This window comes from Podarcis gaigeae, assembly GCF_964106915.1.
Source record: "Podarcis gaigeae genome assembly, chromosome: 1".
Lineage (NCBI taxonomy): Eukaryota > Metazoa > Chordata > Lepidosauria > Squamata > Lacertidae > Podarcis > Podarcis gaigeae.
In genome coordinates this window covers 115,223,520-115,237,382 of record NC_139678.1, presented here as the reverse complement: position 1 = coordinate 115,237,382, position 13,863 = coordinate 115,223,520, and the positions used below count along the sequence as shown (strand labels likewise).

At 41.8% G+C, this 13,863-nt stretch overlaps 1 long non-coding RNA gene across 1 annotated transcript in view; it reads right to left on the bottom strand.

The window, feature by feature from the left end:
* Nucleotides 1-997: 997 nt before the first annotated feature.
* Nucleotides 998-13,863, bottom strand: part of LOC310833796 — a 36,320-nt gene continuing 23,454 nt past the window's right edge. The window contains exon 3 of the long non-coding RNA XR_014558935.1: nucleotides 998-2,349. This is a non-coding gene — a long non-coding RNA (uncharacterized lncRNA). The remainder of the gene's footprint in view (nucleotides 2,350-13,863) is intronic.

Sequence of the window (13,863 nt, the reverse complement as noted above, 5' to 3'; positions counted from 1 at the left end):
CGTTTACAAAATGTGACGTTTTGTTTGGAATCAGTAAAGATATTGGCCAATTTGTGGAGTTTGATTTCCCCTCTTTGTCTTTCTATTTTATTGCAAATAGGGGGCTCTAAAGTTATAAAATCTGATGGCTGAGCCTTAACAATCAAGCCACCCCCTTAGTTTTTGACACAGGGTCAGAACTAAATTAGGAAGCAGGAATAGCACGGGCGTTTGGCTCGGCTGCAGTGGGCAGCGGCCACTGCACAGCAATTTCCATTTATGCACAATATGCCCTCCTCTGTCCCCACTGGTGCTCCCATTCCAGCTGTCTCTGGATCAAAGATTGATGCCAGGGAGTTTAGGCAATATGATAGATGGCCATTGGCAAGCCGAGCTTGACCACAGGTTATCACAGGCTCTAATTAAAGAAAGACATGGGCTGCTGAGTCAAGGGTCCCTTGCACTGGTGACAATAGGGCAGCAGTCTCCAAAATAGCTGCAAAGGAAAATGGATTCCTTTGACTGATTGCGTGATGTCTGGATTAATGATCAGGAAATGAGCTATTATTGTATCCTTACTAGTAGGCGGCTTCATAATGCTTCCACTGTGCTGTACGTTTTCTTACTTTGCCATGGGTGGGTTGTTGTTTTTCTTAAAGGCTATGTGGTGTTCAGATTAATGCAATGCACAAGAAACAGGTTTCCCTGTCAGGGGCAATGTCGTCTCTTCATTGTGCCCTCCACTCTCATTGATCCAGTTAACGAGATTCACATACACAAGCAAGCTTCCCCATTCATTCTGGACTGGGAAGTGTGAGCACCAGTCAGACGCACCTTTAGATGCACACGGCTGCATCTATGCAACATTTTATTCTAGAGTCAGTGGAGACCGAGTCCTTATCTCTTCTACCGAGTCCACACACAATCCAGATCTATTGTATCTTTTTGCTGCTAAAAACTCTTCTTGAAAAAAAATAATGTTTCTTTCTGAAAATAAAATCTCATTGCAGATTGCGCTTCAGTGTGTCCATTTGAGGACAGAGGACAAGAGGTGTAGGTGGTCTTGGCAAAGGTGTGTGTTGTGTATCCACACCTGCCCAATGATGTTGTGGATGGGCCTGTACTAAGATTACACCCACCACTTCCTTCTTCATTCACCTGGGGCATGTGCAGGGAAGAAAAGATGTAGACGACCTGATCATGGGGAGGGTTTTCGTAAATGCATGTCAAATAACCATGCACACCTCTATGGATGGCAGAATTAATCTAGATTGAAAGCAGCATGGTGAGGACAAGCATGAATTATTCCAGATTGAGGGATATTATGTTTTGTGTGTACTCAGCCCAAGTGAGAATGTAATACATCACAACAAAAGAAGAGTGGCAGATGAAGTTAATGGACTATGCCGAGTTGGCGAAACTAACTGGGAAAATTTGGAACCAGCAGGACCAGACCTTTTTGAAAGACTGGCATAAATTTACATTGTATTTGAGAGACAATTGTAAACAATTGACATTGTTAGTAGGGCTACAAGAAGTTTTGTAAGGTTAGAGATATCAATTATTATCAATATGATGTTTAAATGGTGTATTTAAGACTTGGATTTAAGGGTAATAACAACAAATATCAGAGTACAATTAGGAAAGCCATTAGTTGAGAAGGAGGGTAGTCTCAGGCCAAGTTGGCCAAGTGGTTTTTATATATTATATGTAAGATGGATGTTTTGTCAAAAAATAATTATAAAATTTAATTAACAAATATAAAGAAAAAGAGAATGTAATACATCGACTCTTCGTGTCTCTGAATGTGTGTTCCAACATGCATCTTCATCTCAGTTCTTGCTCAACTAGTCAGACATCAACAGCATGTTTTTATGTATGTTGGTGTGCATGTGTGTGTCATTTAATATGATTTTATATCATCCTTAGAGAAAAGTGTGACCATGCTGATTTCATTGTAGGTCAGGCTTCCTCAACCTCAGCCCTCCAGATGTTTTTGGCCTACAACTGCCATCATCCCTAGCTAGCAAGACCAGTGGTCAGGGATGATGGGAATTGTAGTCTCAAAACATCTGGAGGGCCGAGGTCGAGGGAGCCTGTTGTAGGTCAAGCTGTTTTTAAAGGAATGAGAGCAGGATGGGCCATCTCCTCTCTGTTTAGCTGGCAAATCTTTGAAGAGTCCTCCATACTCTTTCCTTCCCTGAGTTGAAGCACTCCAGGGACTTTTCATCATCTCTCTCATCAGCTGATGGGCACTATTGTCCAAGCACCTGGAGGGCACCAGCTTGGGGAAAGCTGCCTCACACAAAAGCAGCATGCATATTTAATTACCGTCGGCCATTTTTAATTGCTTTGAGTCTCTCTGGTACCCTGGAAAAAAAGGAAATTTCTCATTAGCCGTTTCCTTGTCAACTGACACACATCACCCCCCTCGCAACCATTGATGACAGAAAGTTTACCAGACAGGAAACACAAAGAATGAGATGCAGGAATTAACTAATCAGACAAAACTGTGCCCCCGTTCTCATCCTGTTATGTAGGATCCCATTGTAGCTTGTTTCTATGAGGCAAATATTCTTGAAACGGGGAAAGAAGAGTCTGAAAATGTTTACAGCTGAAATGTTTCCCCAAAAACCCTTGTTTGCTAATTGATGGACTGATTAAAATGTGAACATACCACCAAGAGGTTATTTTCCTGGTTACAGTTTGCCAGTTCCTGTGGCAGCAGGCACTCCATTTAATTTTGTTTTATTAAAAATGCAAAGCAGTATGGCAGTCTCTTTAAACACAACGTACGGTTTCAATGTGGGACTTGCCCATACCGCACCCACTCTGCCAAATTCACTGTGGATGGCAACTATGCAATCGCTGATCGTTTGTTGTTCTATCTGTGAGAGAAGACCTGAAAGCAGCACAGATGCACCGTGAGAGTTCAAGTGATGAATGTGCACACATGGTTTGCTATCTTGAAGTTTGAGTGTGACTCGCAAGATAGCTAGGTCAACTTCTGTATCTGGGAACATAACCAGAGGAGCAGTTCTGGGAATGCCACAGATATGGGAGATCAGTGGATCATGCATTTAAATAATTGGCATTTGCTATCACAAAAACACCAAGTCAGATGGCTGGGGGTGAGAATGGAGTGTTTTAGGAGCCGGCACCTCATTTTTAGGCATGACCAGCCCTGTACAGGTTCTGCAGGGACACAGGAACCTGACTTTTACCATGTCAGACCATTTGTCCATCCAGCCCAGAGGTGTGGGGAACCCTTGGGCCTCCAGATGTTACTCCTATAATCCTTGGCCACTGGCAATGCTTCCAAGAGCTGATGGGAGTTGTAGTTCAGTAACATCTGGAGGGCCAAAGGTGTTGATGTAAGAGCAGCGAAATCACAGCTAAGAAGCTCAAAACGTATATATGACTGACACCCTTCTTTGCAAATTAAACCAATGCCCATATTTTAACATACAACTATCTTACTTGCAGAAACTTACAGTTATAGATGAATTAAAACATAATACCGTATTTTTCGCTCCATAAGACGCACCTGACCGTAAGATGCACCTAGTTTTTAGAGGAGGAAACCAAGAAAAAAAAATATTCTGAATGAAACAGTGGATGTATGATTTTTGTGGTTCATGCTGCGGCCACAAACATGTGATTTGACGGCGAGTTTGGGGTAGCCCAATGCAAAAATCCTGAGAATCCATGTGGATCCATGCTTTGTAAATACGTTTTTACGCCATTGTGGCCCCACACAACAGTGGGTGTGTGATTTTTTTGTGTGCAGGCTGTAGCCATGGACATCCTATGGGATCTGATGGTGAATTTGGGGTGACCCAATGTAAAAATCCTGAGGATCCATGGGCTTTTACCTCCCCCCTCGCAGGCAGCCTCTGCTAGTGTCCCTTATCTCTCTCCCGATCCCACTGATCAGCTGCTTCCTTTCAACACTCCCTTCCCTCTTGTTGTCTTTAGTGTCTTTTCCCTCCCTTAGTGTCTTTTCCTTAGCTTAGTTTTTTGCTCCTCCTTTTCTTCTAATTTCTCTCATCATTGATTTAGTCTTCCTGTCTCCTCTCCTTGCAAGTTTGCTGTCTTTACCTCCCCCCTCCCAGGCAGCCTCCTTTATTGCTAGTGTCCCTTATCTCGCTTCCGATTGCTTGCGATCAGCGGCTTTGTTTCAGCACCCACTTCCCTCTTTCAAAAAAAAAGGGGGAAAAAAAGAGCATGATCTGCTTTTTTGCCCCTGGGCAATTTGGCTCCAGGGACCACACATTCGCTCCATAAGACACACAGACATTTCCCCTTACTTTTTAGGAAGAAAAAAGTGTGTCATATGGAGCAAAAAATACGGTATTTACAATCACATGCTCATCCAAGCAAGGGCTTACAGTCTCTTCTTCTAACTACTAAACAACTGTATTTTCCTCACTTTCCAGAGCTCAGCCTTCTGTATCTCAGTTAAGCCTTGTAGCTCCTATGAGAGATTTCCACTTTTATCTTCTCTTGCAGCTTTGCACTCTTTCTTTCAGGCAGAGAAGAAACACTCCAACACTCTATTCAACTTAGCAGTGTTCACAGTGGATTCTAAAAAAGTCATCTTGCTTCATATAAAATAGAGTCTCGCAATAAGCTGTCTAATCAGTAAGATATATTTACATTGTCTTTTTCATCTGTCAAGTCTGGTTTCCTGTTGCTTCTTTAGTTACATTTCATTTTCTTGTTACTAGTGAGCTTAATGTCAGTCTTGGGTTGGGTGTGTGTATGTATGAATTTATCCCTACCCTAGCTTCCTCCCCACCCTCTTACACACAGAGAATGGGGGGGGGATCAAAACTATTCACATTTAAACATGAACCTACCTAATGCACACTTTCCAAAGGAACATACAAATTGAAACACAGCCATCTTTCGAAATTTGCACGTCTTTGAATTTTGTAGTGCTTTTTTCCAGCCAAGTAATTTATAGATAAGTGCATATACCAAGGTAAAGCTTGCATAAAGATGCATACATTACTGAAAATAACCTACAAAAAGGCACTCTGTTAGAGAACACTCTTTTGCAAAAATGTGTACATTCATAGTATTTTGCACTAAAAGGCTGAAGAATTTTCATGAGGACTTTTAAATATAATCAATGTTTTTGAAAAACTGATATAGAAATGTGGGGAACTGAAATGCAGGCTCGAAAAATGAGAAATGGAGAGAAGCCAAAATTGACAGTTAGCCCATTCCCTAAAACATAACACGAAGTGCTAATGAGCAAACTGAATTTTCTTTCTCTCTGGAGAACGGAGGCCAGCGCTTTCAGATAAAAGAATCAATGAGAGCTGAGGAACATCTGGAGCTGTTTTCCTGTTGTATTTCATAGGTCCACCTCAGATTTCAACGATAGATCATTGAAAGTTCTGCTTCATCTTGCACACGTGAACAAGAAACAAAGATGTTATACCTGTTTTTGAGATAGTAAAAAAAAAAGCAGAAGCTAGTTCAGGTTTAAAGCTCCAGGATGCTGACCCGCCCAGGCAGCCCTCTGAAACCAATGGTGAGTGTTCAGCATCTGGAAGAACTAAACCATTGAGAGCACTTCCTGTAGCACTCTTGCTGGGAGGACTAGGTTGACAAGGTTCGAGATGTATGGCCATTAAATTGCTTACAGATTTTGACCTACGTGTCCATAATAAAATAAAAACAAGACCTGATGGGTTGTTAAGTTATGCCAAACATTTCAAAGGAATTCTTGCCTCAAGATCAAATGCATCGTGTAATCTTATCATGTCAGATTAGGACATAACACCACGTAACATGACACAAAACAGGGCTACTTGACATATTGATTCAGAAATTTCGCAAACAATGCCTTTGGAAGCTCTCATGTTATCAGTGTGAATAATGAATACAATTCTTCCCACATTTCTCATGGCCGTTGGGAGTAAAGGGAAGAGGCCACAAAGTGTAACTAGACATATTGGATTATGCCTCCTTCAGAATCAAGGTTGGCACCAGAGAATAAGTTGCCAGATGTCAATTGATAGTTAATATCAGCCTCTGGTGTCGGGTGTGAGATGGTTTTTGAGTTCATAGAGCTGTTGACATTCTTCTTTCAGTTTTGACTTTAGCTTTCAACATCTTCCCTGTCCCGATTGCCCAATGCCAGCATGTTCACCCACCCAGGTTTCAGTGATACGCGCCAGATCAGCCTCCTCATCCATAATCAGATAATGGATGAGGGAGATTTTATTCTGGGCTGACATGGCATTCAACAGCAGCAGTCACAGACTCGAGGGCTTGCTGAGAGGACAACCACAATTCCCCAGGTTGGAGGAGAGGCTGGCACACGACACAGTCACTAACAGCCTGTGCCGTGTGCCCCTTACCCAGCCTGCCCCACCTCCCACGCCATACCTCCCCCTACCCAGAACCACTGTAATTGGACCTCCCCCTGCTCTCTCCCGCTCCTCTCCTCCCAGGCACATCCCGCCAAGTGCCCTTACAACCCAATTAAAAACAGTAAAAACAGTAAAAAAAATAAAATTAAGAGGATATAATTTTTTTTAAAAAAAGCAATTTAAAAGAGAAAGAAGCACTCTATGCTGGGCAGCAGAAGCAGTCCCAATAAGCCTATCATACCATACCCTCCATCATTTCTCTGATGGAAACAGGGACATACTAAGAAAAAGCAGTATATTCCAGGATCAAATCAGAAACCAGGATGGCTTTTGTAAATCCAGGACTGTCCCTTGAAAATAGGGACACTGGAGGGTCTGGAAAATCCCCCTTGCACGATGTTGGGTAGCCTTGGCCTTAGTCATGACTAACCAGCACTCTGATGTTGACTAAAATATGCAAAAGGCTTTTCTGTGTACAGAGACATTCTTGGAGCACTTTCAAGGGTTAATGACAATACATAGTGGGACACAAGGAACATGGCTTATATTCCTACATGGGTGGCATTCAGCTAGGTCTGACTCAGAGTAGACCCTCCAAAATTAACAAACAAGACTCAGTTAGGTCCATGAATTGCAACGGTTCTGCTCTAAGTGAAACTTCGTTGAATGCAACCCACTGTCGTCATTATTACTTGCAGGCTACTAGTCCTGTGTGTTGCTTTTGTTATAATTGCTAAAGGCTGAGCAAATGATGGGGAAGCAGCTTCTTATTTAGAAAACAACGGGCAGCTATTGCACATTCAGCAAAAGCCAGGGAACCACATTTACATAAGCTAGTGAAGGATTTATGAAATGATGAAGCTTCCCATTTGTGGCAAGCACTTGAGGCCTGTTATTCGTTACAAGATGGGGAGTTAATGCCCGCAACACATCTCATGGAGATGTGTTCACACATAGCATTTTCCAGGCACCCTGGGGGCATTATATTCTTGCCTCCTGCCCCCCCATCCATAAAACTTTCAGCAGCTCCATGTAAATGAAATATGATACCCAGAGCCTTAAGAGCTACTTGGGGAAACTGACATGGGCTTTTAGAGTATGCCAATGTTTACATTTCTCTTCCAGAGCAATTCCCCCCCTCCCAATGGGAGGCATATGTCCTACTTTACAGAGGAGAGACCTCTACTTGAAGGAGTCCCCTATCTGGCAGGATGCTAAGTTCAAGAACCCTAAGAAGGGAGAGCAGCAGGGGCCTGAAATATGTCTGGAAGTTCAGTCGGAGAGCAGAAGGAGAATGCAGACAGGTCACCTAGTTACACCATCCCTCCCTGCATGCTGCAATACATTGTATTTCCATTTACATGATAACTCCAAATTGGTACCATATGTATGGACCATATGCAAATTTTATGCAGAGACACTTTGGCCTTGTTGATGGTGCATCTCCTTGTTTCGCAGCCTAAGTGGCCACCGTAGGGTGACATCAGATCAAGATCACCTGGGTGATATTTCCAGGTAACAAGTAGAATAAAATTGCTTAGGGTTGCAGCCTTCATTGGAAGCAAACAAATTTGAAATTAAATTTGCACCATAGCAAAATGTTCAAGGCCACGCTACAGTCCTAAAGAGACGTGGGGCCAAATTGCATATTATGTCTCATTCTTTTTCTTTTCTTTTCTTCTTTTACAAATAGCTGCAGATTCAGCCCATGGGCCTGTATTCCATTACAACAGAGCAAATAGCAGCTTCAGAGGGAGATGCTTTCAACCAGAAAAGTCACAGAGTTGCAAACTTAGTGTGACTTATTTCTGGTTACTCATGCTTAGGATCAGGTTAGTGGGTACAGTTTGGAGCAGCGTGCTGGAATATTTGTTAAGGATAAAAAGAGGCAGACCTCAGATTTTACCGGACAATTTTTATACCAACTTTATTTAAAAACAAAAGTCTGTAAGTCCATGTAAAGCAAAGGTTCCCTGAGTCAACACAGGAGGTTTTCTAAGGCTGTGTACACAGTGTTTACTGTAGATCCAGTGCACTCTCAGGACTGGTTTGGGAAGCGGTGTACACACACTGCTAACCCATAGCAATCCTGTATCTACCCTGCTGTTTCTTTGGAAATACCGTGTTTCCCCGCAAACAATCTTCTGTCTGAAATGAAAATGAAAGAACGACTTTGCTGCATTTTAAGTCAATGCAGCATGGCTTGCGTTGCTCTTTAGCCTTCCCTTTTGCACCGATTTAAATCCATAGTCCTTATCCGAGACACTGCCTTGCCCGTGGCAAAACAAAACAAAGCTAGTACACAGCATTAAGAGCTGACTTTAACTCCACTGTTCATTGTGCTCTCATTAAAGAGGTCTAAATAAACATCCCCGGAACTATCCAGTCCACTAGCCTTCTTGCTTCAGACTAGTTTTGTTCTCCGTTTCTTCAGATAAGCTCTCCAATCTTGCACCAGTCCCTCAGGGCAAACGTTGAAGGTCAACTAATTTAGCAGAGTGAAGTTTAATTTTCTGAAGGAGAGGATTATTAATTTGCTCAGGTTCCTTTTGTTGATCTTTGAAATCTCCTGCACACTTCTTTGTCTCGGATGGCTATCCAGTGAAACAGTGCCTAACCTCACAACATTTGTACTGGCAAAATATAAATTTTCCCTCATCATCTACATTTCCATTGAGTTTGAATTCTTGAATTTGTTTAGATGCTGTCCTCTAGCTGCCGGAGACATGCTCAGCGCATCATGTGGTGTTCACAACCCAAGTTAGCAATGCTGAGGAATATTTACTGACGAAAGAAGAAAAAGCACAATATCAACTGTCTTTAAACAATGCATTAACATTTGATGGGATACTGTTGGCCAGAAATGAATCTGTTCCGTGTAATAAGTACCTCTTGGCGGCTGTCTCTTAAATATTCTTAGGCTGTAATCCTATACAAACACTTACGTTTTATTTATTTATTGAATAGCTTTATATTCCCCGCTTCCTCCAATCTGAAGCATGGGGCAGCTTCCAACAATAGCAGATACTATACCACAAAACAATCAAACTATTTTGAAAACTAACATGACAAGTAAAATAAGGTAGCTAGCAGCAGTGAGGTAGTACAGATAGATACTATCTGTGAAACCCCACCCAAGAAATACTTTCCTTTCTGTTAAGAATTAGTTGCCAACTGTGTCCTTATAGCACACAACATTAGCATTGCAGATTTGTCTGTAGCTAATTAATTTGGCTGGGGAAACGTGCTGTGCTGCACCAATATTGCGGAGAGAATTATTCTAACTAAAAATGGAAGCAGTGACAGTCAAAGCAAGCACTTCCAACTTCCTGATCACCTCTACCAAAACAGCCGGCTACTTCCTGATTCTCAAGTCTGTGCCTTAGTCCTCAAAGCACTTATGTGACCCATAATTATGCAACAAGAATGTGGTTAATGAAGATCATCAATATGGTTTTTTTTTAATGACATCAAAGCTGCATCTAGACACATCAAAGAAGCATTTCAGTTAAATGTGTTTTAAACTTTGTTATGAGAAATTGCATTGGCAAAAACGGAACTTCCACAGCGCCATTTGGTGTCACAGCGTAATAATGCATACACAACGCTTTTTATTTACCAATCTAGCTGACTCCTAAGTAGAAAGAGTTGAGCCAGGGGACTGAATATTTCAGGCTTCTAGCCCTTTTATTTTTGGAGGACTCAGCTATGTGTGTTCCATCTAATTCCTAACACAAAGGCAGTTCATTATAAGGGGTGAGAAACCTGTACTTGAATATGATTTACAGATGGTATTTAACTCCAAGAAGGCTTGCTAAGATGTATAAGACTGAATCCGATAAGTGCCGCAGATACAAAGAGGTGGAGGAAACGTTCCTTCACGTGTGGTGGACTTGTAAAAGGGTAAAAGAATATTGGGAAATGATCTATAATGAATTGAAAAACATGTTTAAAAGTACCTCCCCCCCCCAAAAAAAAGTCATTTCTGATGGGGATAATTCAGACTGAAATTCCCAGGTGTCAAAAAAAGGTTATTTATGTATGCTACAACTGCAGCCCATATTTTGTTAGCCCCAAAATGAAAAACGAGCGAGGTCCCAACCAAAGAAGAATGGCAACTTAAGTTGGCAGAATATGCGCAGCTTGCAGACTTAACATATAGAATAAGAGAACAAAAAGAACATACATTTAGAGAAGATTGGAGAACGTTTATTGAATATATGGGAAATAATTGTGTACAGCTGAAAACGCTGCCAGCATTAAGATAAATTCAACAGTGTAAATAAGTTTTGATGGATGCAATAATGGAATACTGAATGATTTAGTTTTTGTAAAATATGCAGGGGTTTATGATATGTAAAATGAAACATGGAAAGAGAAGAAGGGAAGTCACTGATATCTTAAGGATGTAAAAATGAGTATTTTAAATTGTAAAACAGAAATTTTAATAAAAATTATATACAAAAAAGAGAGAGAAGAAACCTGGCGTCCCTCCGAATTTTCCCGGACTACAATTCCTATCATCCCTGGTCATGGATCACGCTGACTGGGGAGGATGGGAATTGGAGTTCATTTCCTCTTTTACTTGCTGGCAATCAGTTCCTTTAAATATAAATATGGCTTGAGCTGCTTTGACAGAAGATTTCACGTCTCCTGTTCGAATCCAGTGCATTCTAACAAACTCTTGAATCTAGGACAGAAGCAATGCTGCAGTCAGCCAGAACTCTCATACTATCTCACTCAGGGCCTGCCCAAGACACTTGGCTGCTCGAGGCAAAGCAGAAAATGGTGTCCCTCCTGGGCATCCTGGGAGTTGTAGTTTGTTAAGGGTGCTGGGTTAGAGGTGTCATGGAAGATAGAGGTATCAGTGATTATTAGCCATGTTCAGGAAGCTGAAGCATCTGTCAGCTTTGGAAAATCAGATCCCACCCATGGTGGCAGCCAAGAATCAGAGAAATGATAAAAGTTCTTACCAAGCAATTTATTCACTAATTCACAGAGAGTGACAAAGGAATGCAGCCTTCCCTAAATAATGGCATTGCTCCAAGTAAAATCCCAACCCCTACGTCTACCCTATTCAACATCACCCGTGCATCAGCTAATCTGAGCTTTCTGCCTCTGAGCTCTCTGTTCTGCTACTCTCATTGCCCACCTGATCTTGGGGGAGGGGAGGTCAGGAATGCTTTCCAAGGACACTGAATCTGTCAGCTGCCTCTCCCCTGGTGCTTCTTCTTCTTCTTGCTGTTCCTCTTCCAATATTTCCTAGCTTCTGCCCTCTGCAGCCTCTGAACTATGCCCTTCTGCAAACCACTGTTCTAAATCTATACTGTCCTCCTGTTTTGGAGAAGGTTCAGGAGAGAGGGGAGGGCGGTTCCCACCATTCCTGCTCAGTCCAGCTCCTGACAGCATTTTATACAGAGACTGTCTATACCTCTGAGTGTGAATGCTGGTGACCACGTGAGATGGTCATCCCCACCTCTAAGACTCCAGAAACATTGAACTCTCCCTTCCCCAATCTGTGGCACTCCAGATATTGTTGCACTACAACTCCCATCATCCCCAGCATAGCCACTGATAAACAGTTATGGGAGTTGCAGTCCAGTGATAACCTGGAGGGCACCAGGCTGGGGAAAGTTGATATCCTGAGAAAACATTCTGGACTAGATGCATGGGCTGGTCTGATGCAGCAAGACAAGTCTTGTGTTCTTATTTCAAATTAGGAAGGCATTTGATGTTGAGAGCAAGGAAGCAATTAGAGAACGTGAGTAGTGGGGAGGGAAGAAATCGGAGGGAGTTTGTGGGGCAAGGGAAAAGAAACACAATCCATTAACCTAAAAGCTCTGCCCGACCTCGCAAATGCAATTCCACAATTCCTCTTTTAAACTGTAGTATGCTCTCTTGCCAATCTGCAGTACGCAGATAATATTAAATGGGGAATGTTTGCATGATATATGGTAACTGCTCTGCAGGGATATAGTATAAAGACTTTAAGAAGGAGATCTTTAACACAAATCTGGCGTGATTTGAAGTATCATGTCAATCGCCAATTCCATGATAATATTAAAAGGATTTTAAAAAACCAATAAAACAAAACAAAAACAAAAACAAAAAAACACAACAACCAAACACCACCCATGTATAATGGAATCAAGAACTTATTTTTTGCAGGAAGAGAACACCATCATTTATGATCTGATCCCAGAATGTCCCACTTTTTCTTAGAACTATTTTCATCAGAGAAACATTGGAGGTTATGCCATTAAAATGGCAGTCTGGGGGCCTCATGAGGAGGGCAATAAGTGATAGAACAGCCAGATAAGGCAATTGAAGGGCCCTTCTGAACTGCTGGGGCCACCAGGCCAGAAACTGGTGCGAATTTTAGACTCAGTGATGGTGCATACAGTTCAGCTTTCTACCAGTGCTAGTACCTAGCCTGCCTAAATGCTTTCACCTCCACCTCTTCATGCAATGTACAGTATCAGAATGCTGTACAGGTTTTGCCTCACGGGACACTTCTGCCAGAACCAAGGTGCTACACTGCCACTCTTGAAAGCGATGTCACCTGGATTGCTCTATTTTGCTGGGTGGTGGGGCTGGCTGTACATGTAAATCACCATTTGAATGGTCTATACAGGCAAAGGTTTAAAACATTTGCTGGAATCAAGAAGGACTTCAAATGTTCTCAGACAACTGGAGTGTCTGTTTGCAGGTAACAAGCTCTTAGAAACCATCCTATATAAAGAGATGCAACACACACACACACGCACACCCCAATTTTGCCTGATAAAAAGTTGGTGACGGTACGTAATGCTAAGTATAGTAATTTAATTCACTGAAATTGTAACTGTATGTATGTATTACTACGCGTTTACATTTGATTGGTTGGTAACTGAATTCTAGAGAGTCCTCTAGTAGTTCTTGTGTAATTGGCTAATGTTGGTCACATGGGAAGTATCTAATGAAGGAGAGACTCCATTTCATGCAAAGCAACATGACTGTGTTTTTAGAATCCACTGTGAACACTGCTAAGTTGAATAGACTGAGTGCTTCTTCTTTGCTTGAAATAAAGAGTGCAAAGCTGCAGGAGAAGGTAAAAGTGGAAATCTCTCATAGGAGCTGCAAGGCATGGCCTAACTGAGATATAGAAGGCTGAGTGCTGAGCTCTGGAAAGAGAGGAAAATATAGCTGTTTGGAAGTTAGAGAAAGATACTGTAAGCCCATGCTTGGATAAGCATGAGACTGTAAATATTATGTTTTAATTCATCTATAAGTTTCTGCAAGTAAAGTTTTTGTGCGTTAAAATCTGGACATTGGTTTAATTTCCAAAGAAGGGCATCAGTCATATATATGATTTGAGCTTCTTAGCAGCGATTTCAGTACCCTTACTTCAACACAGAACCCACCATTTTTCTGAACAGCCATGAAAAAACCAGTGAAAGCGACTATGATCTTACTCTTTCTGTCCTCTGCTTTCATATGCTGTCCAGAGCAATTC